Source organism: Cervus elaphus, chromosome 18 (assembly GCF_910594005.1).
Source record: "Cervus elaphus chromosome 18, mCerEla1.1, whole genome shotgun sequence".
NCBI lineage: Eukaryota > Metazoa > Chordata > Mammalia > Artiodactyla > Cervidae > Cervus > Cervus elaphus.
In genome coordinates, this window is record NC_057832.1 from 74,504,448 (window position 1) to 74,529,603 (window position 25,156).

The 25,156-nt window shown below is 42.0% G+C and overlaps 1 protein-coding gene and 1 long non-coding RNA gene across 2 annotated transcripts in view; both read right to left on the minus strand.

Annotated features, from left to right (window-relative positions):
* The window catches only part of CHN2 (chimerin 2), a 324,197-nt gene that overhangs the window by 217,599 nt on the left and 81,442 nt on the right, over positions 1 to 25,156 (minus strand). The window lies entirely within an intron of this gene.
* On the minus strand, positions 1,297 to 16,541 carry LOC122673788. The gene is made up of 4 exons (XR_006334827.1): positions 16,303 to 16,541; positions 11,358 to 11,361; positions 5,931 to 5,932; positions 1,297 to 1,308 (listed from the first exon to the last, which is right to left on the minus strand). It is a non-coding gene; the product is annotated as an uncharacterized LOC122673788 (long non-coding RNA).

Below are 25,156 nucleotides of genomic sequence, written 5' to 3' on the forward strand. Positions count from 1 at the left end.
ACCAGGTCTACTATTTTTAATTCAAGTATTTTGGTGGCTTCTTAAAATTGATTATTATAAAAGAACATGAACTATTCTGTCTTTGCTGCAATAGTGGATATCTTCTAGATAAAGGCTCTGTTTTCCTCCATTCATTGGGTCCTCGGCTCATCCATTCATCACACATTGATTAACCGTTATTGATTGGTAAGCTATTCTGCAGGACACAGTGTTGCCAAGTGCTGTGCATATGGTCGTGACAAAACAAATGATCTCTATCTTCATACAGCTCTGGGATTGTGGGAGGAACACAATTAACAAAGAGGCAAATAAATTATTAAGGATAAAGTATGGTGGAGAAAATAAATAAGGAATCATCATGAGACTAACAAGGCAGACTTGCTTAGGGATGTGATAGGAAGCATCTCTGAGAAGGGGCAGAGCCAGGCAATTAGTCACTCAGGCGGTGAGCTTTCCATCTGGGCACACAGGAAGGCTGCCCACTCCCTTTGCATCTAGGTTGGGTCAAGTGGCACTTCTCACTTCCAGGCCTGGCCTGAATAATCCTCCACAGATCTCTGATTTCTCACCATGTGAAAGTGGTGAAAGGTGATCCTGCAGAGGATTCCAAGAAGGCCAAGGTGTCGGAGGGGCATGCGTGATAGGCTCAGTGGCCATGTGGAACTCAAAGGAGTCCCTGCCGGGAGCTGGCACATGAGATCCCAACCATGACAAGGTCATGAGGGAGAAAACCTGACGGGCAAGGCGGATCAGGTTTTCAGGGATTCCGAAAAGCTGCCCCCGGCGCTCACCTTAAAGATGATATCTGTCTTTCTGATGCTTGCTTCAACAGACTACTCCCTAATTTCTGTGACACAGGCAGAAGGCCTTCCCCAATCTCTTTCCAAATAAGAATCAATTTAGAACTTTAATCAATAAGTTTCCTGGGTGGTGGTATTTTATGAGATTATCCAGGGTGAAAGGAGTGTTTTAATTTAAACTCCTTTGCTGGTATTTTAGTTTGTTTGGCAAATGCGTTTATGCCCTTGGTACTAATGTGCATGATTGCTTATAATACCCTAATCATAAAATAACATAAAGAACCTGATCATATAAAGGCCCTAATAGACATAAAGCCCTTCGGGGGGTGAGGAAGTCCTATTAGAAAACACAAGAAAATTATTCTAAAAGTAGCTATTGGGTTAACATTTGCTTGCTGTGTTTTTGCTCTTAATGTGCTAAGGTTGTGTTATAGAAACCATTGTTAATATAGTTATAGATCTAGAAAAATAAGAGCTTAGCCCTAGTGTGGTAACAATGAGATGGTTGCTAATTGTCAGCCAGGAGTGCTAGGCAGAGGCTGCCTCACTGAAGCCACAGAGTCTGTGTGGGGTAAACTTCTTAGATAAATGCAACTGACAACTTCTGCAGAAGGATTAATTTTTATGTTAACAAGGTTATACTTCTACTCTGTACTGTTGCCCTGTGAGACTGCTACCTTTCAGTTAAGGTCACCATAGAAACAGAAAATAGGTTTACATTCACCTGACCTGCATAAAATGTTAATAGGCCCCAAGGCCAGAAGATAATGTACAAGACCCTCATAAACAAAGAAGTATGCAGAAAACACCCTGGTTTCGTGAAGGACAAGCTGACATAATGTTAAACTATCTTCCCCTTAGAAATGTACTAACTTAGGGGATAAAAGCTACGGTAAAAAATAAAGGATTGCCAGACTCTGCTGCACCCCCTGTCTGGTCTCTCTCTCTCTCTTTCTCTCTCTCTCCCTCTCTCCCTCACAGACTTGGCCCTATCAAGGCTGGTCTCACGTGTCTTCTCTCTCACCGATGCCATTCATCCTGAGGGTACCCCCTGGATCCTGCCGAGGCTGGACCCCAGCAAGTCCCTGTTTTTGTTTTTTTTTTTTTAATTATTTTTTTTGGCTGCCCATGTGGCATGTGGGATCCTAGTTCCCCAAACAGGGACCAAATCTGTGTCTCCTACAATGAAAGTGCAGAGTCTTAACCACTGGACTGCCAGGGAAGTCCCATGGGAGTTCCCATTCTTATCACCGATTCCCACACACAACAACTACCCGGGTCTGTGACTCCAGGAACAAATAAATGTTATTGTTTTAAGCCACTCAGATCTGGAGTTGTACAAGATAGAGTGTTCTGATAACACAGGAAAGGTTATGCTAAGGCCTGAAGGATGAAAAGAAATCAGCTGTAGGGGGATTTGGAAAAAGGCATTCAAGGCAGAGGAAGCAACAAGAACCAAGAACTAAGCACCAGGGCAGGAAGTCTAAGGAGCTGACCAAAAGCTGGAGGTGCTGGAGTCAGAACTGCCGAGAAGGAACAGAAGGTAAGGCTGGAGTGCAGGAGGGGCAGATGATGCAGACGCTGAGACAACAGTAAGGAGTCTGGATTTATCCTGCTTCCTCTATACTTGTACAACTTCCCTGCACAGTTATCTGTATGCCATGGTATTCATGTTAACTGGTTTATTTAAATGACCAAAATAACACAGAAACATATACATAATCACAGGTGAAATAGATAGCTTGTGGAAAGAAGCTATATAACAGCAGGAGCTCAACCTGGTACTTTGTAATGACCTAGAGAGATGGGATGGGGTAGGGAGTGGGAGGGAAGTTCAAGAGAGAGGTGACATAAGTATTCTTAGGGCTGATTCAGTGAAGCCTGGTGTGCTGTGGTTCATGGGGTTGGAAAGAGTTGGACATGACTTAGCAACTGAATAACAACAACAAATGATTGATTCACATTATTATGTGGCAAAAACCAACATAGCATTATAAAGCAATTATCCTCTATTAAAAATAAATTTTAAGAAGTAAATGAACAAATTCCAGAAAAATACTACACTAAATGCATTAGTTTCTCATTGTTGCTATAACAAATTGCCACAAACTTGATGGCTTAAAACAACACAAATTTATTACCTTATAGTTCTGAAGGCCAGAATTTCAAAATATAGGTCTTAATGGGCTAAAATAAAGGTTTTAGCTGGGCTTGGCCTCTTCTGGAGGCTCTAGAGAAGAATCCTTTTCTTTCCTTTTCCAGCTTCAAGAAACTGTCTGCCCTCCTTGGCTCTGGCCCCTTTGTCTATCTTCATAACAGCATAGCATCCTCAAATCTCTCTCTGACTCGACCCTCCAGCTTCTCTTTTTCACTTAAAAGGACTCCTGTGATTATATCAGGCCACCCTGATATTTCAAGATAAGCTTCCTTCTCAAGGTCAGTTGATCAGCAGCTCTAATTCTATCTGCAATCTTACTTCCCCCTTGCCATGAAACAACACAGTCAGAGGTTCTAGGGGTTAGAACAAAGACATTTTGGGGAGGGCTGTTATTCTGTCCACCATGTTAGCAACAACACTAGCTGTACACTGAGGCTGACTAAACCATAGTTACCAACCTTGTAGATCAAAGACCCCTTTCATTATTTTTTGCAGTCTGAATGTTTCAAAAGATTTTATTTCCAAAGCAAATCAAATTTATTATATAATTATGTACAGATAACAATTTCCATTTAGATTTTTAAATTAGACTTTTCAAAATGTATATTGCAGGTTGTAGAACTCTAAAAAATATTCAAAATGATCCTGAGTTGGGGGCCATTAGATTTATAGAAAACTAGGCTTTTAAAATATCAACTTCCTAGGTCTGTTCAAAGGATTTAGCTGAAGGGGAAACAATGAACATTGATAGGATGGATCTGTTTACATCCCTCTCCTATTGTCAGCCAAATGGGGACTTGGGGCAGCTCCCTTGAAAATGGCATCACAATAAAATTATATTCTTAACACTAAAATGGCTTGGACATAACAAATCACATCTAAAATGAAGAGGCCTAATTATCAGACACTTCACACCTCTGTAGGATATGCTGGTTACTGTGCCAGAGGACAGAAAGTACCGGGAAGTCTGCAGAATGCAAATCACCCAGAGCAATACCCCTTGAGCTGATTATATTCTCATGTCATCCCTCAAAGATGCTAACAAAACTACTCAGACAGGAGGGAGTCTGCAGCAATTCTAACCTGTTGGTTATCCTGAATTAAGTGGTCTGCTCAACATTTAAATAATAAACAAAGCATTTGAAAAGTGACCTTGGACACTAGATGTTCTGGACCTGTTTACTTTTGGAGGGTGAATTTGTCACAGGTCAAAGATACAGCAGTTCATGAAACATCTGCTGGACCATTTTGTCCTTTCTTGTAGCTCTCCATATCTCCTTTTCCTGTTATGTGCCTGCACTGATGCAAACCTTCTTGGTAATCAGCACTCTCATTAGTGATACATCATAGAGGGACTTTGTCTTCCCATCACTATCCCTCCTTCTACACTTTTTGCTTTGTGGATCCACCTCATTGTTTATTAAACAAGCTACTTAATCTGAACATTCTCCTTTCTTTTACATGATGCCAGTCCTTCCATTTTCGGGAGATGCTAATAATTAACTTCTCAGGAAATGTTTACATTGACTACAATTTTTAAGCTTGAAACACCCTCCCAGGAAACTGACAGAGCAATACAATGCTTTCAGATCTGCTTAATATGCTGCTAGTTTAGGGACTAAAGATTTCTTGGCTCACACTGTGTGCTACTTAATCAATGAACATACCAGCTTCCAGACAAAAATCCCACCTCACAATGGGATTAAAAGCAAATCACAATACTGGGAACATTCTGAGATATTTGCTTGACAGTCATTCTGCATTTTCCCCTCCTAGATGTGAGCATTCTAGACATGAAACACAGAAATCTAATATGTAGATAAGATTCAAATGAGTATGTGACTAAAAAGCTGTGGTGACAGTGGGGGGGAGGGGGGTCAAAGAAGAGGGAAAGAGAAAGGGAGACAAAGGCAGAGGTTGAGAGGGAGAGAGAGAAAGAGAGGGAGAGGGGAAGAAGGAGGGGGAGAGAGAGAGAGAGGGAGAGGGAGAGAGGAAGGGGGAGAGAGGGAGGGGGAGAGAGAGAGAGAGAGGGAGCAAGAGAGAGAGGGGAAGGGAAATAGAAGCGGAGGAGAAGGGGGAGGAAGAAGAGGGAGAGAAGACAAGAGAGATCCACACCGTGTGGGTGTGCTTTTGTATTCAGAAGAATAAAACGTGGGCGTGCAGAGTTACTTTCTGGGCAGCCCATGTGGTTTTTTTCTACACAAGTAAACTTTATCAGATTTTGCATTCTGTGCAATGTAAACCAAATAGCTAAGTCTACAATTGCTTTGATTACTTTATCTCTAAAAATTATCCAGCTATTGACTCAATTTTTCATTTTATCATGTCTCTAAGCTTTAACAAATGCAAATTTTTCTTACAAATCACAAGCTTTGTAATAAATCAGAGTGTCAAAACTAAAAAAAAAAGTTATCTCTGTCAGGTCTTCCTGACAGAGACTAACCCCATTGAAATGCTGGGTGCTAAATAATGATTTTATGATTTTTAGTATGTAGAATATGAACAGTAGATAAAGGAATGGGAATGTGCTTTCTATGTAATTTCTAACCCAGCATCTAACAGGGTTGCCTGACAAACTAAGAACTTAAAGATATTTGTTGGCTGTGGACATTGTTTATTTCTTTGAAACCTTAATATATGTAAGTACTATTTTGAACAAGCAAAATTCATGGGCTATAAGCAACATTATTTTTGTCTCCCATCGTCCAAACTTTAAATTTATCCTGGTAAAGTTAACTCTTCCCTGTCCTAAAAGATATTTAGGGCAAATCCCATGTCTTTCAGATGCCTTTTGTATAATAAGAAGTTTGTCAGCAACTCAACTTTCACAACACAAAGTGGAATTACTAATGTGCTTATTCCAGTGTCGAAGAAGAAAATGGCAATTCACTCCAGTATTCTTGCCTAAAGAATTTCATGGACAGAGGAGCTTGGCGGGCTACAGTCCATTGAGACTGCAAAGAGTCAGACACGACTGAGAGACTAACACTTACTTTCTTACTTACTCAGTCCAGTGTAATAAAATAAAACACAATAAAGAATATTCTTCTTCTGGAGTGACTTCATGGGTTCCCCCACAATCAAGGAGGATCTCACACCTGAGGTATCCTGCATGCAGACAAATGCCTCAGGGCTCCTTCCTTAGCTTCTGAAATCCATCCAGAGGCTCCCCTCCCTTGGGTGTGGATCAGGCCTCTTGTTCACTGTGTCCCCCCAAGTGTAGAGGACCTGCAAAATGTCCAGTGGAAGCTGCTGTTTCTGTGCCTGAAGAAAGAGGCAAGCACACTTCATACCTTTTTTGGAGGTGACGATATTTGGAGCATAGCACATGGTTTGCTCCAAAATGCTAACTCTCCATCTTGTTACACTATCAGTGGAGAAGGGGTCAGGGTCACAAAACCAGAGTGTGTGCGTCCTTCCCAAATTTTGAAATGGCACATTTATTCTATTGAGTACCCAGCCAACACTGAAATTAAAATAGTTCCATTTTCACATAACACTATATAAGAATATTCCATTTTATCCTAAAATATGAAGATCTAGATTTCCAAAGCAGCTTAAGCAAGACAGTTATTGTTCACTTGATCACATTTTACAATTTTTAATGCAATTTGGTTATGAGGTATCATCTCTCTCTACAATTACAGCTTGGCTAAGCCTCTCTGACTATGTTTATTCATTTGCTCCCTCAGTCATTTTTGGTTTCTTAACTCTCGGCTACACTTCACATCCTATAAATCTCTTGGGGATACCAAAGGATCAGGTTTAGTCATCTGCAAAGTTGGTTTGGCTCACTAATTTATGTCCTCTTCTCTCCCTGAACTTCTACTAAACCGTGGAGTTGAAACATTAGAGTCAGAGAATATTTTGAAGCACGCACCCCAACGGCTCTCTGTGTGTTTGTTTTGTGTTTTGCCTGGGGACTCAGTGACCCTTGTTCATTCAATCAGCTACAACCACTGCTTTCATTCCTTTAGAGAGAAAGGATGACAAAGCAATCGATAACCTTTTCTGTTTCTAAACCTTGGGTCCCGGCATGGGCTAAAGATTTGGAAAGATAGTGTCAAGGAAGCAAAGGCTCTGATAAAGTCTCATAGACTCAGGAAGCTAGCAGACCAGTAGAGGTTGGTAGAAAGGTATTAGAGGCTGGGGTGGGGGGGTGCCCTGAGAAGCAACCCTAATCCCCAACCACCTTCAGGCAGAGCCCTGAGGGGAGTGGAAAAGCCCAGAGGGATAATGTACGTGGAGGCAAGCCTGGCACAGACTGCCAAGAATGAGGAAAATGAAAAGAATGATCTCTGTGAATGAAGTGTGTCATGAAAGTAACTGACACAGAGGCAGACCTTAAGCCACCTTGTTGTGGAGAATATAGGTGAACACATCAATAGCTCTAAGGAAAGGTTGCCGGGAAACAGAGGTCAACGTCAAGCAGGAAACAGAGGTCAGCATCAACAGGTGACGGCAAGGAGATGCCCTTCCTCTTGGGGAGCAGGGGCAAAGCCAGAGGACCCCTGAGGAAGGGCCAACCATCAAGGCTAGAAAACCACAGCCCTAAGTTCCAGTTCCAGACTGGCCACTGCTGCTGTCCTTTTCTAAGACAGTTTCTACAGAACTACAGTTTAACAGAGAGTTCTTGTGGATTTTTAGGGGGATTAAATATACATAACAAATTCACCATCTTTACCAAAAAAGTGAAAAAGTGTATAGTTCAGTGATACCAAGTATATTCATATTGCCATGCAACCACCCATCTCCAGAACTTTTTCATCTTCCCAAAGTAAAACTCTGCCCATTAAACACTAACTCCCCTTTCCCCACTTCCTCTGGCCACTGGCAATCATATTTCTACTTTCCGTCTCTATGAATTTGACTGCTCTGGGTACTTATATGAGTGGAATCATGCAGTATTTGTCTTTTTTGTGTCTGGGTTATTCACTTAGCATAACTTCTTTAAGATCATCCATGTTGTAGTAGGTGTCAGAATGCCATCCTTTTTAAAGGTACATAATGTTCCATTTTGTTTATTCATTCACTCACTGATATTGGGTTGCTTCTACTTTTTGGATATTGTGAATAATGCTGCTATAAACACAGGCATACAAATAAATACCTGTTCAAATCCTTCCTTTAAAGTCTTTTGGATAGCAGAGAGTAATTTTAAAAAACATTCTATAGAAGAAAACTAGGAACTTCTAGAAAAGCCTAAAACAGTTAAATTTATCTCTTTTAAGGATTTAAAAGGAAGCTATTGTTAGGGTTTTACAGAGCTGACATTATAAAAGCTTTTTTTATTATAAGCCTTTTAAGAAAAAAATCACAAAGAACTTCTAGACTCTATTTATTAGGAGACTACAAATGACAGTAATCAAAATAATTAGCAAATTTTACTCTCACCATTTATGTTTAATAAAAAATTACAGCTTTAATTTTCCAAAGCTAACAGAAAATGAAAATATACTCATTAAAATCCTTAGAGTATTTATGTGATGGTTACTTCATACATATATAAATAAGCATTTTTAAAAATATTGCACAGGCTAAAATGTAGTTCTAGGGGATAGCATGCTTTATGTGATAAGCTTGTTCCTGTGTTTTATCAAACACCTACAAATATATGACATTTTAAATGAGTGAAGACAAGGTCCTTACTATTTAAAGAATCCTTGAAGGAAAGCTTTTGGAAAAGATTCCTTTTGTTATTCAAATAATCACCTGCTAATTTATCTGCTTGAGAGTTTCTTGTTTTGGTGTTTTTGAAAAGGAGAAATTCTTCAAGCCTGAAAAATGAATCACTGCTTTCTTTTTTATTAACTCTACCAGTTTGACTCATCATCTTATTTCGTTGGCTCAAAGTACAATGCTGTATCTTTGGCTATTTTTGAGCATACTTAAAAGTAGAAAATAGCATCACACAAAATTGAGAAAGAATGTAAAAGGGCAATATTTTCTCAAGGTTGTCGTCTACTCAGAAACCAGTGCCTAAGGACCAGGAAGATACCACATGTTCTAATAAACCTCCTGATCCCTCCCCCCACCTCCTCTTACCAGCCCACCTTTGTTTCTCATACTTTGTTCATGGTCCATTCCTGTCTCTTCTGCACTCAGGTTATTTCTTGCCTCACCCTCCTCTCTATTCTCTCTGAAATGTCCTCGTTCGAGACATCATCAAGTTTTGTTTGATGTATTGCTTCCAGTCTCTCTCATCACTGCTCACCACTGCCTCTACCCTGAAGTCCATACTCCTCCATCTAACATGTAAGACCTTCTGTAATCTGAGCCCTATCTTTTTTCCTAATCTAACTTGTGCTCTTGTCCCTCTGGTGCCCAGAGTTCCAATGAAATCTACTCCCACTGGGTCCCTCTGTATTCTTGCCTCCGAGTTGTCAATTCATGCTATTTTTTTCTGTCTTTCCTGTTTCTCTTTCTTAGACACTGATGCGCTCATCTGTGCTCTCATGAAGAGTTGTTAATTTGTCTCTTAAAATGCTTGTCACTTTCTGTCCCAGGTATCAGTTATTTGTGTTTATAGCTCAGTCCTCACTGCCTCTTACCTAAAAAGACCAATGAAAATACAGGAATTACCATGGGATACAAGGCAGTATCAATAACCCTGCTTCGGAACTGCATTACTCTTATAAAAAATTAGTGTTTTGAGTTATACACAATATAATAAAATTGTACACTAAATATATTTTGTGGTTTCCAGGTCCATTATCTTTTATTTCAAGACTTCTGGAAGAGGTGACATCTCCATCTTTATCTGACATATGAGCAAAATGAAGCAAAGGGCCATCAAGAGGAAAAACATGTATTGGGCGAATAGGAATTTGTGAAAGTGCTAGAAAAACATAAAGCACTAGGAAAAATGAAGTTCAACCTGTGGACTGTGGGCCCTTTGATATGGTCTCCAGACAGCACTACCTCTGAGCTCAGGAATGTCCTGACTTACGTGGATCAACACAAACATGTACGATCTACAAGATGACAGATGAAGTGAAGAGATCTACAAGACAACAGATGAAATGTCATGCTCTCTCATGACAACAGAAATCACCACGGATCACTAGAGTAAGTAAGGGGACACATTCCCCTTTTTAATCCAGAGGAGTCAATAATTGGCCATTTCCTGGATTTACCTTGCTTCCAAGAACAAATTTTGCCTCCAGCCAGGATCCTGTTACCATTAGGTAACTTGGGGCACAAAATCAGGCTTGTGGCAAAGTGTTGCAAGGAGTGTTTACCTGTTATAAGTTACTCTGCACCCCTACAAGGTAACTCATAAACCATTCATTAAATATCTGATTTCCACTATGCCTCTTGGACTGCTAAACTGATTTGGACCACTTCATCTCTTTTGTCCCTCACTTTTTTAATGGAGTGTATGTAAGTCATTAGATAAGTACTACTTTTAAATAAGTATACAATGGAGAGGGACCCAGCCCTGTAGCATGCAAATACTGGCAGGCCAGAGCTAGCAGAGTCTGTTAGGCAAATGCTCTCTTGGAAGTACCTTTCATCCCAGCTGGAGTGCCCAGCAACTGGCTGTTGTTTTCTTTACTCCACAGCACTCGGCAAAATTCAAGTTATTTACTCAGCATTATTGGAGTCCTTACAAATAGAGCATTTTAGTTTATGCTTAATAAAATACACTTGATATAACTAGATTTTTTTTAAAGTGATGAAATAGGAATACTCTCTCCTTTTTTTGGGAGTGATCCTAGTTGTGGGTTTCTCAGTGCTAACATACGTTTTCTCAACATGGATGATTTCCAGCACACGGTGCCCACGGACAGCCCAGCCAAGATCAAGCTGACCTTCCCTCCTCTGGGACTCAATGCCCAACGTCTCAGACATCAGTGAGGCTCCCACAAGACCCTGCTGGCTTGTGGCCCTTGTCTAATTTGCCTAATTCTTTCTGCTGGCAAAGGCAGTAGTGCCACTGAGGCCAGGTCTGCGTGACTCGGTGATCTGCTTCTCCGGTGCTCCCTTCTTCTGGCCTTACTCACAAAATATGAGGAAAGGCGGTGGGAAAGTAGGTTCAATGACCTTGGAATTCACCTGTGTCACCAGGTGAACGTATTGATAGAAAATGTGTTGTGTGTGTTAGTTGCTTAGTCATGTCCAACTCTTTGCAACCCCATGACTGTAGTCTACAGGTTCCTCTGTCCACGGAATTCTTCAGGCAAGAAAACTGGAAAGGGTTGCCATTCCCTCCTCCAGGGAATCTTCCCAACCCAGGGATCAAATCTGAGTCTCCTGCATTGTAGGCAGATTCCTTACCATCTGAGCCACCAGGGAAGCCCAAGAAAAGCCTCAGTAACCCTCAATAACCATGATTGGTCTTACCTTCCTTTCTTGAATTCTGAGATTGGCACTTGTGTCGATTCTGATTGAAGAACTGGCCTGGTGTCAGTGCAGTATCATGCTTAAACCACCAGACTAGCATTTCTGAGAAGCAGTGAGGTTGAAATTTAGCTCTGCCTTGCAGGACATTCTTCTGTAAGTTGTTTAACCTGTTTTCTCCTTTGCCAACAGAACAGCCTCTATCTGTGGACACATTCAAGGGCCCGGGGTCACACCCATGGTGTTGGGCGAGGCGCACAGTTCAGCCCTGGCCTAAGCAGGAGGCCGGAGGCCTTCATGGGGTGCACAAGGGGCTTTTCTTCAGAATGTCTAAACAGTCACAAAACAAGAGGAAAAGGAAAATAACCAGTAGGGGGGAATTTAGAAGAATGACCTTTTATCTATTGAAAAAGGATTTGTGTCTGTTTTATCACATTTCTGATTATATTGAATACTTTCACTGTCCAGGGCATTTTGTGTGTGTTGGAAACTCCAGAAAAGTAAAATACAATCCCTGCCCTCAATGTGCTTATATTTGGTGTGTATTTCTGTGTGTGTGTGTGTGTGTGCTATACCTATGTACGTGCATGTGTATCTATGCCTGAGGGTGTGCGTGTCTGTGTGTCTGTGTGTATCTGTGTGTCTGTCCAGAGCAAATCTGAGGCACACTGCGGCTTCCTGCTCTAAGGAGCACAGTCCACAGGGGGAGTCCGTGCTGACAGGAAAGGATCTGGAAAAGCTACACAGACAAGCCTGTGTTTGTTCTGGGCCTTGACAGGAAAGGAGCTTCAGTAAGCAGAAATAGAGGAGAAGGGATTTTTGAAGAAAGAAAAAAATACTTGAGAAAAGGCAGAGGGAGGGGATTGTACAAGGCATGTGCCGTGTGCTCATGTGAGTGGGGAAGAGGAACTAAATGGGAAGGCCCGACCTAGGAAGGAGGCATCAAAGACAGGCAGGCAGCTATATTTTTGGCAGTCTCTTAACCTGCACTTAGACTATGCTTCTGAATCAAAATGAGGCGCATTAAGGCCAGTTCTCAGCCGCTTCTCTCTGATCCTGCCCCTGTCATTCAGTTTGGCCCCCAAATGGCATCCTCTTGTGTTTACAAGACAGACTTTAAAAATATACTTGGAATGTAACATTCTGAGGAAGTGTTTCTATGTATACAGAAAGGTTGGCAAAATAAGAAAGGCATTCCATCTTCCCAAACACCCTTGTTTTTCCAAAGCCATATAACTCAAAGAAAACTAGGAATCTGAAACTCCTATGAGATCCAAGTGGTTCTACTGAAGTATTTCTCCAAGTACATTACTAACTTACCAAGAACAGTTTTCATCATTCATTCAACACATATTTCTCGGGCACCTATCAGGCAGGTGACTTCCCAGGCATTGGGAATGTGGTGGAGAACACAACAGATAGCCAGTCCCCCACAGAGCTTACAGTCCAGTGGGTGGAGACAGACAATAAATGAAACATAAAAGAGTGAACTCGATGACATGGGCTGTGGAGACAAGGGGCAGGCAAAGACCATGGGGAACACTGGGGACATTCGAGCCAATGCCTGCAGGAGGAGAAAAGTGGAGACTCATGCAGGTATGGCAGAGCATCTGCGGCAGAAGGATAGCAAGTGCAAAGGCCCTGAAACACACCTGACGTGGCTGAGGAATCATACACAGGCCAGTGCGCCTGGAGCTGAGGGACAGTAGTAACACGTGAGCACAGAGAAGTGAGAGCCGTCAGTAGTCTGGAGCAGGGAGGTGATTAGTAGAGTGGGGACTGTGGGAGCCAGGAGAAGAAACATGTTTCCCGGTAGAGGAAGTAGTGATCAATATTAACAAGTGTGGCTGAGAGGTCAGGTCAGGTGAGGACGGAGAGTGGACTCTTGAAGTTAATGCTGTGGAGGCTATTGGTGACCCCGACTAGAAGGTAATAGGTGGAGGGATGGGGGCAAAAGCCTGACTTCGGGGAATTCAAGGGTGAGTGGGAGGAAAAGACAGGACAACAGAACAGTTACTGAAAAGAGAGTAGAGAAATGGTGTGATCACTGGAGGAAGAAATGAAAGAACGGTGGTTTTTTATTTAAATAAGGAACGCATACAGCTCAATAGCAAAAAGGCAAAAAATCTGATTTAAATATGGGAGCACAGGACCTGAGAAGACGTTTTTCCAAACAAGAGATGCAAATGGCTAGCAGGTAAATGAAACAGTCCTCCACATCACTGATCACCAGGGAAACACAAATCAAAGCCACAGTGAAATATCACCTCACACCTGTCAGAGTGGCTATTATCAAAAAGACAAAAGAACAGGTGTTGGGGAGGATGTGGAGAAAAAGGACTCATTGTGCACTGTTGGTGGGAATGTGAACTGGTATAGCCATGATGGAAAACAGTATGGATGTTCCTCAAAAAGTTAAAAATCAAATCACCATAGGATTCAGCAATCCTACTTCTGGGTATATATCTGAAGGATATGAAATCACTATTTTGAAGAGATACCTGCACTCCCATGTTCACTGCATTATTCAAAATAGTCATGAGAGAGAAACAATGAAAGTGTCCCTCAGGGATGAACAAATAAAGAAAATGTGAGATATATATATACATAAATATATATGATACAATATAGTTCAGTCACATAAAAGGAAATCCTGCCACTTTTGACAATGTGAATGAAACACTAAGGAGTTATGTTAAGTGAAATAAGTCAGACAGAGAAATAAAAATACTACATGATGCTATTTCTATGTGGAATCTAAAAAAGCCAAACTCCTAGAAACATGTACAGCATGTGACTGTTGACTACAGTTAGAACACTGTATTGCATACCTGAAATTTGCTAAGAGAATAGATCTTAAATGTTCTCACCACACACCAAAAAAGGTAACTATTTGAGGGTGAGAGATGCGTCAGCTAGCATTTTTGTGGTCATCCTTTCATGATATATATGCACATCTAACCATCGCGTGGTATGCCAAACAGTTACATAATGTTATTTGTCAATTATGGCTAAATAAAGTTGGTGGGGAAGGAGAGAAAGAAAAGAAAGAGAGAGGGAGGGAGAGAAAAAGAAAGAAAGAGAAAGAAAAGAGAAAGGTTGTTTTTGTTTGATTGATCATTTTTGTTGGTCCTGTTTTTTAAATGAGAGCAATAACAGACTGTTAATAGGCTGTTAGGAATGAATCAGTAAAGGAAAACACAGGTGATGCTGAAGAGGGAAGGGGGATTTGTCAGAAGGAGCAGGGGGAATGGGTGGGAGAGGACAGGGTCTAGTGAACAAGAGCGTGACAGGCAGCAAGAGGTACAGCCTCTGGTCTGGAAAAGAAGAGAATGCAGAGGACCCGGCACCAAGGTTTGGGTGTACATGAGCACCGGGGGCTTATGCAGATCCTCTCCAGCCAGCCTTGTCATTTTCTCAGTGGAATAGCTGGGGGGCAGATGGGGGCTATGATCAGAGAGTAAGACTAGGGAGAGCCATGCAGGGGCTGAGGTGCTGACTCTGAGACAGGAGGTGCTGCAACATGATCTGACTCATTTTAGGAACTCCTCTGGCTTCTGGGAGCAGAACAAAGGGAGGCAAAGGTGGCAGTCTTAGTAGCCAGGTGGGTGCTTAGTAAAATAATTCAGGATAGAGATGAGATGTTTATGGGTGTTTTAAAAGTAGACCAGGGACTCCCCCCAGCAGTCCAGTGGTTAAAACTTTGCCTTCCAAAGCAGAAGGTGCCAGTTCAACCCCTGGTCCTGAGTCAGAGAACTAAGGTCCCCCATGCCTTGGGGTGAGGCCAAAACTTAAAAATAAAAATAGAACAGAGTGGTACAATGGAAGTGAGAACATGATCAGATTCTGAATGTATTTGACTTTAGGTAGATATGGATGAGTTAATGAATTCCAGGATTTTTTACTCTTTTCCTCCCAAACCTCGTAGCTCAGATGGTGAAGAATCTGCCTGCAGTGCAGGAGATCCAAGTTAGATCCCTGGGTCAGGAAGATCATCTGGAGAAGGAAATAGCAACCCACTCCAGGATCCTTGCCTGGAAAATCCCATGGACAGAAAAGCCTGTTGGGCTGCAGTCCATGGGGTTGCAAAGAGTCGGGCACAACTGAGCAACTAACACTAACTAACTCCCAAACCAATACAACAAAACCAAGAGAGGTTATTATAGCATTTAAACCAAAAATCAGTAACATGGCAGCTGCTTTACTGACAACAATCCAGTTTTTAACTCACAAAGACTATTCCAGAACAATATCAATAAATGACTCCAGTAAATACATAAAAATCCATTGGCATTGTAAAGCATTATAGAAATTGAAGCTGTAGTTAAAAGCAAGGAAACTGTGTCTGTTCCAATAAGCCAATTGTCAAGAGTGAATCAATAAATCACAGAATTAGTGTGGAAAAATATTTCAGGCTTTCCAAGATCAAAGAATGGATAGTAAAATATTAACTTGATGTCCTTTTAACTTTCTTTTCTCAATATTTATTAGTGTTTGACCTCCCTTGAAACGAGAGTTCCATTATAAGCTCTTTTGATAAATGGATTGTGAAGTTACTCAAAGCTCTCCATTCTCACTAAGTATTTTCTATTCTCCACTGAAACACTATTAGTCTGCATTTTACAGTAATTCTCCACAACTACCCTTTCTCTTCCTCTTCTGCCACTTATAACTATAGCTACAGATAATCTTACAGATAAAGTTGGAATATACAAATTTGCATTGCAAGGTGAAAGTGTCATTATAAAAACATCCACTCCTGGTCATTCATGAGGCCTATTTTAAATATATTTCCTCTAATATAGGGCTTGGAACAATGAAAATATATGAGGAACCCAGTCCCCTTCCCTTCAAATTTGTAACAGGAAATAATACACATAAAACTTTCCAGACAGTAAAGAGCAGAAAACCCTTTCGACTTCTTTCCTTGACTCAGCTTTTGTTTGAGAAATATTAACTGCTAACTTTTGTTGTCACTCAGATGTTCTGGGCTATCCTAACATTACTGATTCAGTGGACACCAGCTTGAGCAAACTCCAGGAGATAGTGAAGGACAGGGAAGCCTGGCATGCTGCAGTCCATGGGGTCGCAAAGAATCAGACAAGATTTAGCGACTGAGCCACAACAACAAAGGCCATATAAGATAGATTCCTGTAAGACTCACAGTGGTTTCCGAAACAAAATCACAGATGCAGAAAACAAATTTATGGTTATCAGGGGGGAAATGGGGGGGAATAATAAACTGGGAGATTGGGATTGACATATACATACTCCTATATTTAAAATAGATAACTAATAAGGATCTACTCTGTAGCACAGGGAACTGTTCTCAGTACTCTAATGACCTATATGGGGAAAGAATCTAAAAAACAGTATATATATATATGTGTAACTGACTCACTTTATTGTACAGCAGAAACTAACACATTATAAATCAACTATACTGCAGTAAAAATTAAAAAAAAAGAATTGTGGTGGGTTTTTACCACTAACCTTCTAGAATTTAATACTAAATAAACAATTAAAGATGCAATAACATTTAGCTGCAAGGATGTTCATCAGGGCATGATTTAATAGAAAGAAAAACTGTTACTAAATGTGTAACAATAGGTAACTGGGTTAAAAAAAAAAAAGTCCCATCCATGCAACTGAACTCTTAAGAGTCACTGAAAATGATTTCAAGTACTTAAAGATGTGGAAATATGTTCATGGTGGATTTTGAAATAAAATTAATATGGATGGTCTGATCATATTTTTGTTAAAAGAAATACATTTTTACATGTATATATGCATATGGAAGGAGATTAGAGGCATAAAGATCAGAAGAGTTATGTGATTATTTCTAAATGAAGGATTTTCAGAGAGGTTTTTTTTTTTTTGCTCATCTGTGCTTTGTTCTAATTTTCCCATAAGTATTCTTCTGTTACTTGTGTAATTGGAAACCTGTCAGTAAAAGTGACTAAACATTATCCATGGTGGCACTCCAGACTTACAAGAAGGCTGCCTGGCCAAAGGCCCCCCTGTGGCTCCTGACCTCACTTGTTTCTAGACATGTGGTTGAGGCAGTGCTTAAGCCCTAATGTGGCCTGGTAATGGCCTTCTTCCATGGATCTGTGACAATCTGCTCAGCAATCAAGCCGACTAGATTCTTCAGGCACCAACTGCCAGAAAATGAGGAGCGCAGCAGAGATTCAAAGACCCACAGAACCACAGAGAAGGAGGCTTTAACCATAAGCTTCAAGTGGGATGCGTCATGGTGTCAGTCGCCTCTGCAACAAAGCAACAAAATACAGCCAGAGTATGGGGGAGGGAGGGTAGGAGGCAAGCAAAGCTCCAAGAAGAAAATAAAAATCCAGCATACATTTGGTCAAACAGACCTCATGCTATAAAATAGCACAAGCACAGTTAGGGAAATTCTGGCTAATTTCAGGAACAAGATTCAATACACGGCCCAACCAGTTTCCAAAGATTCCTTTAAATTAAGAATGAAGTCTCCAAAGACCTAAATCCTGATATCTTGAACTTCAAACAAACTGCTATAAAAGCAACACTAAAAACATCAAACAGAAAGTGGATTAAGTGCACGCTCCATCTGTAAGAGCTTGCTTAAGACAAACTCAATTACTTGTTCCAAAATGAGATACAGGTTTGTTTGGATTTACTGATAGGCTTGTCCTGATAAATGAGAATGACAGATCTAAGGGGAGAAAGCTTCAGTTCTTTTTCTCAGTCACACTCCAAACCAAACCTCCAGGTAAAGGTACCAAGCGGTAGCTATGCTTTGCAAAGCAAAAATAGGACCACATCTAAGGAAAGCCAAGCCCAGAAGTGACTTTTATGTTCTGTGCCATCTATTTGAACACAGAAAGCATGGGGGCATACCTGCCTCCAGAAATAGTGAGCTTTTCCCCTTGGGATACTGTTTATTCCAAACAAGCATCTTCCCTCTGCCATCCGCCCCCACTGTTCAGCTCTAGAATTTGCTCTTATGCGAGTTTGGCCTGTTTTTCGGTTCTGAGCAGAGGGCACAGGCATCTGTGCCTTGTTCTACTGTTAGTGCGCTCATGCCTACCCTCAGTCATGCTGGCCTTTGTGAGGTTGCCAGCATCCCCCTCTCGGAGACATCTGTTGCCGTGCTGAAACCAAGAAGCCTCAGAAGCACGTGACGGGGCCGCGTGGCATCAGAGAGTGCCACCTCCAACAAGAGGCGTCTGTCCACCCCGCCTCTCCCCTGCCACTTCCTCCTCTAGCCTGGGCCTCAACAAGTGGTCGAGCCTCACACAAGCTGTCAGGGACAGATGCTATGTGAAAAGAGGAAATTGGACTCAAAGATGCTACAGCTTTTTTAATTAAGTCCAACCTAAAAGCCAAATAGTGAGGCATGAAATGAATACTTGCAAATAAGCGCCACATTTCAAGAACAAATGCATTGGTGTGAGCTAGTCAGCAACTCAGGGGCTTGCTCAAATGTCTCATTGTTCCTCATTCAACGCCTCTTACGGTATTTTCCCTTCTGCGGTGGAAAACGCATTTTGCATTGGTACATCGGTATCCTGAGCCTTCTTTTGTTGTGTCCCTCCTCTGCTGTCCCTGGGCTAGCTTGAGTTGGCAGGAGCCAGTGTGTCCACATGCAGCCAAATGCTTGCATCTATTCATCACTCGCCTCCCCACTCCACAAACATCCACCGTGCCCGTGACACGTCAGGCCTGGCTTTACAGTCTAAGAAAAAGGAAGGCTAACACAGTTCTGGCTTCCCTCTTTCCACCTCCCTCAGCTAATTCTCCTCATCTGCTTTGTCTGCATGTCTTGCTCCCCATTTTCTCCAGTTTACTATTTGTTTGCTATTCTGGTTACCTTATTGTTCCTCTCTGTGTGCTGCCTGCTTATTAAAGCGGACCAGAGGCCCAGGGCCCCGGCTCCAATTCTCAGCCTAAATGGCCAAGATCCTGCATGATTACCACGGATGCGCAGGGCTCAGGGAAATGACCACATGGATTTTTAGACAGAAGAAATTAGGGAAAAAACAAGACAAGACGAAACAAAACCCCTCAGATCCAGATGAATAAACCTTAAACTATATACTATCAATTCTAAGGTAGCTATCACAAAATACAGAGTGGGTCTCTTTAAGATTTACTATTTTTCTCATTTCCTTTTCATGATTTCAACGACAATTAAATCTACTATTTAAGATGCTTATGAAAGTTTTCATACATTTAAAAATCAATAAGAAAGGAATCTCAGGCATCGCTTTGCCTATTTTATAGGCCAGGAAGCCGAGGAGAATAACATGTTCAAGACCACAGAGCCAAGTAGGTGCTGAAGACAAGGTAAATCCTCAGGTTTTCTGATTTGTTTTCCATTCCCTCCCACCCATGGCCCCAGCCAACTACCTTCTTCCACATTCAGAGTGTTCTTTTATATCAACATTTAACAATATATCATGAATTGGGGATAAAGAAGGTAGAGCATACTCTTGCTGTGAAAAATCTGATGACAATATTTTGAGTTTTCTTAGATAACCATGACGTGCAGTATTTTTTATGAGACTGACGCACTGCCTACTGTGCTAAGGAGGCATATATGCAGTATTTTTTAAAGGAAATTCTGAAAAGTGAATTTCCAACAAATGCAATTGAGAACATGGGAAGGCGAAGGAATTAGGCTCTTCTGAGGTCATACTCACCACTGGGTAACAATCTGGAAAGGAATATCTGACTTTGCTTTATTTTTATCTTAGTCTCATTAAGGAGGACAAAACTTGAAGTTGAATAAAAATTTGATTTCACTGAATCTACTAATTATGGGTTAAGTGACCAAAACCAAAATCCAAATGGGTAATTATGAAAAGCAACTATATTGTTCTTAGAGCTGAAAAATCGAGAGGAGGGTCTGATTTCAGGTGGCTGAACACAGAGCTCAAATAGTGACAAATACAGAGCTCAAATAGTGACAAACACCTGTATGGTCCATATCAAATGCAGGCTACTTTCTCAGAATCTCACTTGACTCACCCAATTGTCACAACATTTTACAGATGAGGAAAACAGGCACTGAGGCATGAGGGACCCCGCTAGTGAATGGAGTGCCTGCTAAGCCGCTTCAGTTCCGTCCAACTCTTTGCCACCCTATGGACTGTTGCCCACCAGGTCCCTCTGTCCATGGGATTCTCCAGGCAAGAACACTGGGGTGGGTTGCCATGCCCTCCTTCAGGGGATCTTCCCAACCCAGGGATCGATGCTGCAATCCTGCATCTCCTGCAGCTTCTACATCGCAGGAGGATTCTTTACTGCTGAGCCACCAGGGAATTCAAATGCAAACATTTTGACTTCAGGGTCTAGATTTTAATCAGTGCCTCCTCATAATAAGCACCTCCTCACATCGCAATAGTCCAATTCTGCTCTATCTTTCAACTCAACCTCCTCTGTGGTTCCATTCTCTTTGAGATTCTCTGTTCCTAGAAGCAGACTGCCAAAATAGCTTGAGCCTCAAAACCTAACAATTCCAAGTCCAGGAGACTTTTCCTGGGACTTCTTTTCCAAAAGTTCCAGGTGAAGTCTCCCTGCATCTCACTGACTTGAGCCAAACATCAGTTCAGTTCAGTTCAGTCACTCAGTCATGTCCAACTCTTTGCAACTCCATGGACTGCAGCACACCAGGCCTCCCTGTCCATCACCAGCTCCCAGAGTTTACTCAAACTCATGTCCATTGAGTTGGTGATGCCATCCAACCATATCATCCTCTGCCATCCCCTTCTCCTCCTGCCCTCAATCTTTCCCAGCACCAGGGTCTTTTCAAATGAGTCAGTGCTTCGCATCAGGTGGCCAAAGTATTGGAGTTTCAGCTTCAACACCAGTACTTCCAATGAGTATTCAGGACTGATTTCCTTTAGGATGGACTGGTTGGATCTCCTTGCAGTCCAAGGGACTCTCAAGAGTCTTCTCCAACACCACAGTTCAAAAGCATCAACTCTTTGGCACTCAGCTTTCTTTATGGTCCAACTCTCACATCCATACATAACTACTGGAAAAACCATAGCTTTGACTAGATGGACCTTTGTTGGCAAAGTAACGTCTCTGCTTTTTAATATGCTGTCTAGATTGATCATAACTTTTCTTCCAAGGAGCAAGCGTCTTTTAATTTCATGGCTGCAGTCACCATCTGTAGAAGGATGCTAATGTTTTGATTGGCCAGACGAACCCAGTCACACAGCCCCATGGAGCAGAATGTGGAGTCCACCCCACCAGAAACATCTACATAGAAAGCAGAGGAGGTGAGTAGACCTCCTCCCCCAGAGACACTGCAACAGTTGTCAGAGATGGTGATTGAAATACTGGGTTATAAAAACAACAGTGAACGTTACATGGTAAAATTTCACCACAATAATTAAAATACTTCTTTTACAATGATCTGCTAGCAACTCTTGGTCTTTGGGTATCACAGTCATCCTACGAAAAATGTGGCAACTTTCATTTTTATAAAGGAGAGAGGTATATGAACAAAATGAACCAGGACAGGACAATCATAGTTAATTTTATAATCATGGACTACCTCCACCAAGCCCATCCATATAAGTTTTATGATTCCTCTGTGAATTTTAAAATCAGTGAATCTTCACTTTAAGGTGGAGATCAGCACTCATCATTCTCTCTAAGATTCTACATGGATCAGAGGCTGTGCCCCGGGGTGCCAAGGACCATGTCCTCCACTAAATTTAGCAGGCTGGTCTGTTTCTCACCTTGCCCTGTGATCGTGTACAATCTAGTTGATAGACAAAGGGCAAAAGGACAGGGCAAAAAAAAAAAAAAGGTTGATGCTGCAGACGCTTGCACTTCATGCCTGTGGAAACCGCAGCACCACAATCATCTTCCCCGCCCCCATCTCTCTCACCACCCCATCCCCACATGCAGACCTTGCCTCTAACTGCACACATCTCAGCTTGCCCTGATCTTCCTACCAAAGCCACTACCCTACTTCTTATGGAAACTTAGGATCAGCCCCTACTCTGAAATAAAGATGAACCTTGCCTCAATTTTTAGGCATCCCAAGATCCACCATTATCTTTTCAAGTCTGTATCTTTCCTCATGCGAGTCTGAGTGGAAACAAATAAGATGAGAGAGAAGAGAGTTGTGGGACAAAATGTTGTTTATCTCAGAAGGACCAAACTACTGATGGAAGTTTGGTGGTCAGACACACCACCTGGAAAAGATGCTATACAACGCTTGTGAGTGCTCACTAGGAGCTCTTGTGACCTCCTGGTTTGGGAGGTCAGAGAACTAGACTCAACACCCTATACCTGCACTTCAGGAAATGTTTCATTACATTATTGAGGGTACCTTTATGAGCTGGAGGACTGCCAGTAGGTGATACAATGAGTTGGATTGGTAACTGTTGAAAATTCCCAAACACTGGGAGCAGGCCATCAGTTTGATGCTGTAGGACTATGACCTCAGCTCTGTTCAGTTCCAAAATTCTGTCAATAACCCCAGTGAGGATATTTATGGCATACTGATCAAATTGAGAGTTGAGGTGATGCTGGGAAGAAGGGTAATATTGTTGGATGACCTAATCAGGATCAAGCAAGATATATTCCAGATCCCTGATGAAACAGAAGAGCGAAGCACATTAAGCCTGTGTTTGGTTTAAAATATATACACACAAGTCGATTATTACACCTTAGCAGCCACACGTGTGAAAAAGGAGCTCTGGTTGACACTACACATGGTATGAGTCAACTCTGCACTGTGATTGCCAAGAAGCTACTGTGTGGTCTGATGCTTCATTGATGAAAATAGAACATTTTACTGCGGCTGGTGTGAGGTGAGCTGCAGCTCATGTGAAGCAGACCGCACCAGGAGTTCGGTGCTGGTTCCTGACCTCACTCTAAGAGAGACATAAGCAGACTGAAGTTCAGGAGAGAAGCGACCATTATGCTGAAGGAACTGGAAGTGCCTAGAAGGACATTGAGATGTTTTGCCTGGAAAACAGAAGGCTTATGTGAAACAGCAGAGCTGTCTTTAATGATACAATAATCTGTCTTGAGAAAGAAGGGGTCCATTTGTCCCATGCATCACCTGTGGCTGCACCTAAACTAATGATGGGCATTTCAGAAGAACAAGTTTTAATGCCACAGAAAGACAACTTTCCAAAGGAATGGTCCCCAGATGGAAAGAAAATTTTAGGGAGGCATTCAAACAGAAAGAAGTCAGCAGATGACAAGGGTAAGGATGTGGTCGAGGGAAGTATAAAGACCATTGTTGGATCAGACCAGTGGTTCTTAAGCTCTGTTCCTCAGAATTGCCTCAAGGAAGAGGAGACAGAAGCAGTTGAGACAGTGGGGCTCCATTATGGTACAAGTTTCCTGCCCCTGTCCCCCATTATAGGCACAGAAGTTCCCCTGTGCCTATACACACAGCCGTTCACACAACAGGCTTCTGCTGTGAAGGAAAGGCTGCCTTAAGCCACAGGACTGGATGATCTCAAAGGTCCCTGTTTAACTTGGAAGTTTGAGCAATCAGTGATTTCTGAGATATGACTTTTCCTAAGAGGCAGACCAAGAAGTCAGGAAACAGGTGAGCCTGCAGCTAGAATCACAGGGTTCAAATTCCAGTGCATTCATTCTCCACTGCTGTTTAACAAATGAATACAAACTTGGTGCTTCAAACAACACGCCCTTACCAGCTCACCCTCACTGCAGAACAGGAGTCTAAGCAGGGCTTAACTGGCTCCTCTGACCAGGGTCTCACAAGACTGAAACTGAGGTGTCAGCTGGACTGTGTTCCTTCCTGAGCTCAGGGTCTCCTTCCAAACTGGTGGAACTCACGTCCCTGAAGCTGATGGCTGAGCTCCTCATTTCATTGCTAGTTGCTGGCCAGGGACCACTCTTGGCTTCTAAGGCCACTCACTGGTTCTTGCCATGGACTCCCACTACAGGCTTTCACAACCTGGCTGCGTGCTTCTTTGAAGATCATCAGAAGATGCTTTTGCTTTACTTCTCTCTCTCTCTCTCTGGGAAACGCTTGGACCCTCTTACAAAGGATTTGCTGATTAGGTCAGGCCCATCCAGAAAAATCTTCCACTTGATTAATTCAAAATCTATTCAGGAGAAACCTTAGTTATATCTTCAAAATCCCTTCTGTCCTGCTCATTCAAGAGAGTGAAATCCCATCATGTTTACAAATCCTGTCCACATTGAAGGTGAGAGGACTCCCAGGGTCTATGCACCAATAGGAGGGAATCTTGGGGGCCATCACAGAATTCTACTAATCACATGTAGCTTTTCCACTCGTGGCTTGTGACCTTGGGCAAGCTGCTCAGCCTCTCTCTGCAACCCAGTTACTTCATCTATAAAGTGGGGATAATGATTCCTCATGGGGTTGCTAGAAAGGTTAAATGAGTTCATATATAAAGCACTTAGAATAGCAACCTGGCGTCAGGTTCACCCAAGGAAACTTATAAGGTATTGTTGCGCAGAATACTCGGTATCCTTAGGAAGGACTGGACCCAGTGGCAGTCAGATATCCTATGGCCAATGTGCTCTCAGGCAGGAGCTGCTAAAGTGGGTCATACCTGCAGCTTCATGGAGAGGTGGCTTCTGTCTCCTCTCCAACGGGCCAGCTCTCCTCTTTGCTGTCACTCTCACTATTTGGGTTTAATTTCCTCTGCCACTTCGGGTGTCTACCACCTGCTATTCTTCTTCTTCTCTCTGTGTGTGGGTTTTTTTCCTTCAAACTTTCTCTTTTTTCTCTGTTGCTTCTCTCCATATTCTCTTTTTTTTTTAATACCGGCAAGATCTGCTAATATTAGCCCAGCAAATAAGACTATGTCTTTCCTTCAGATCAGCTAGCATTCTG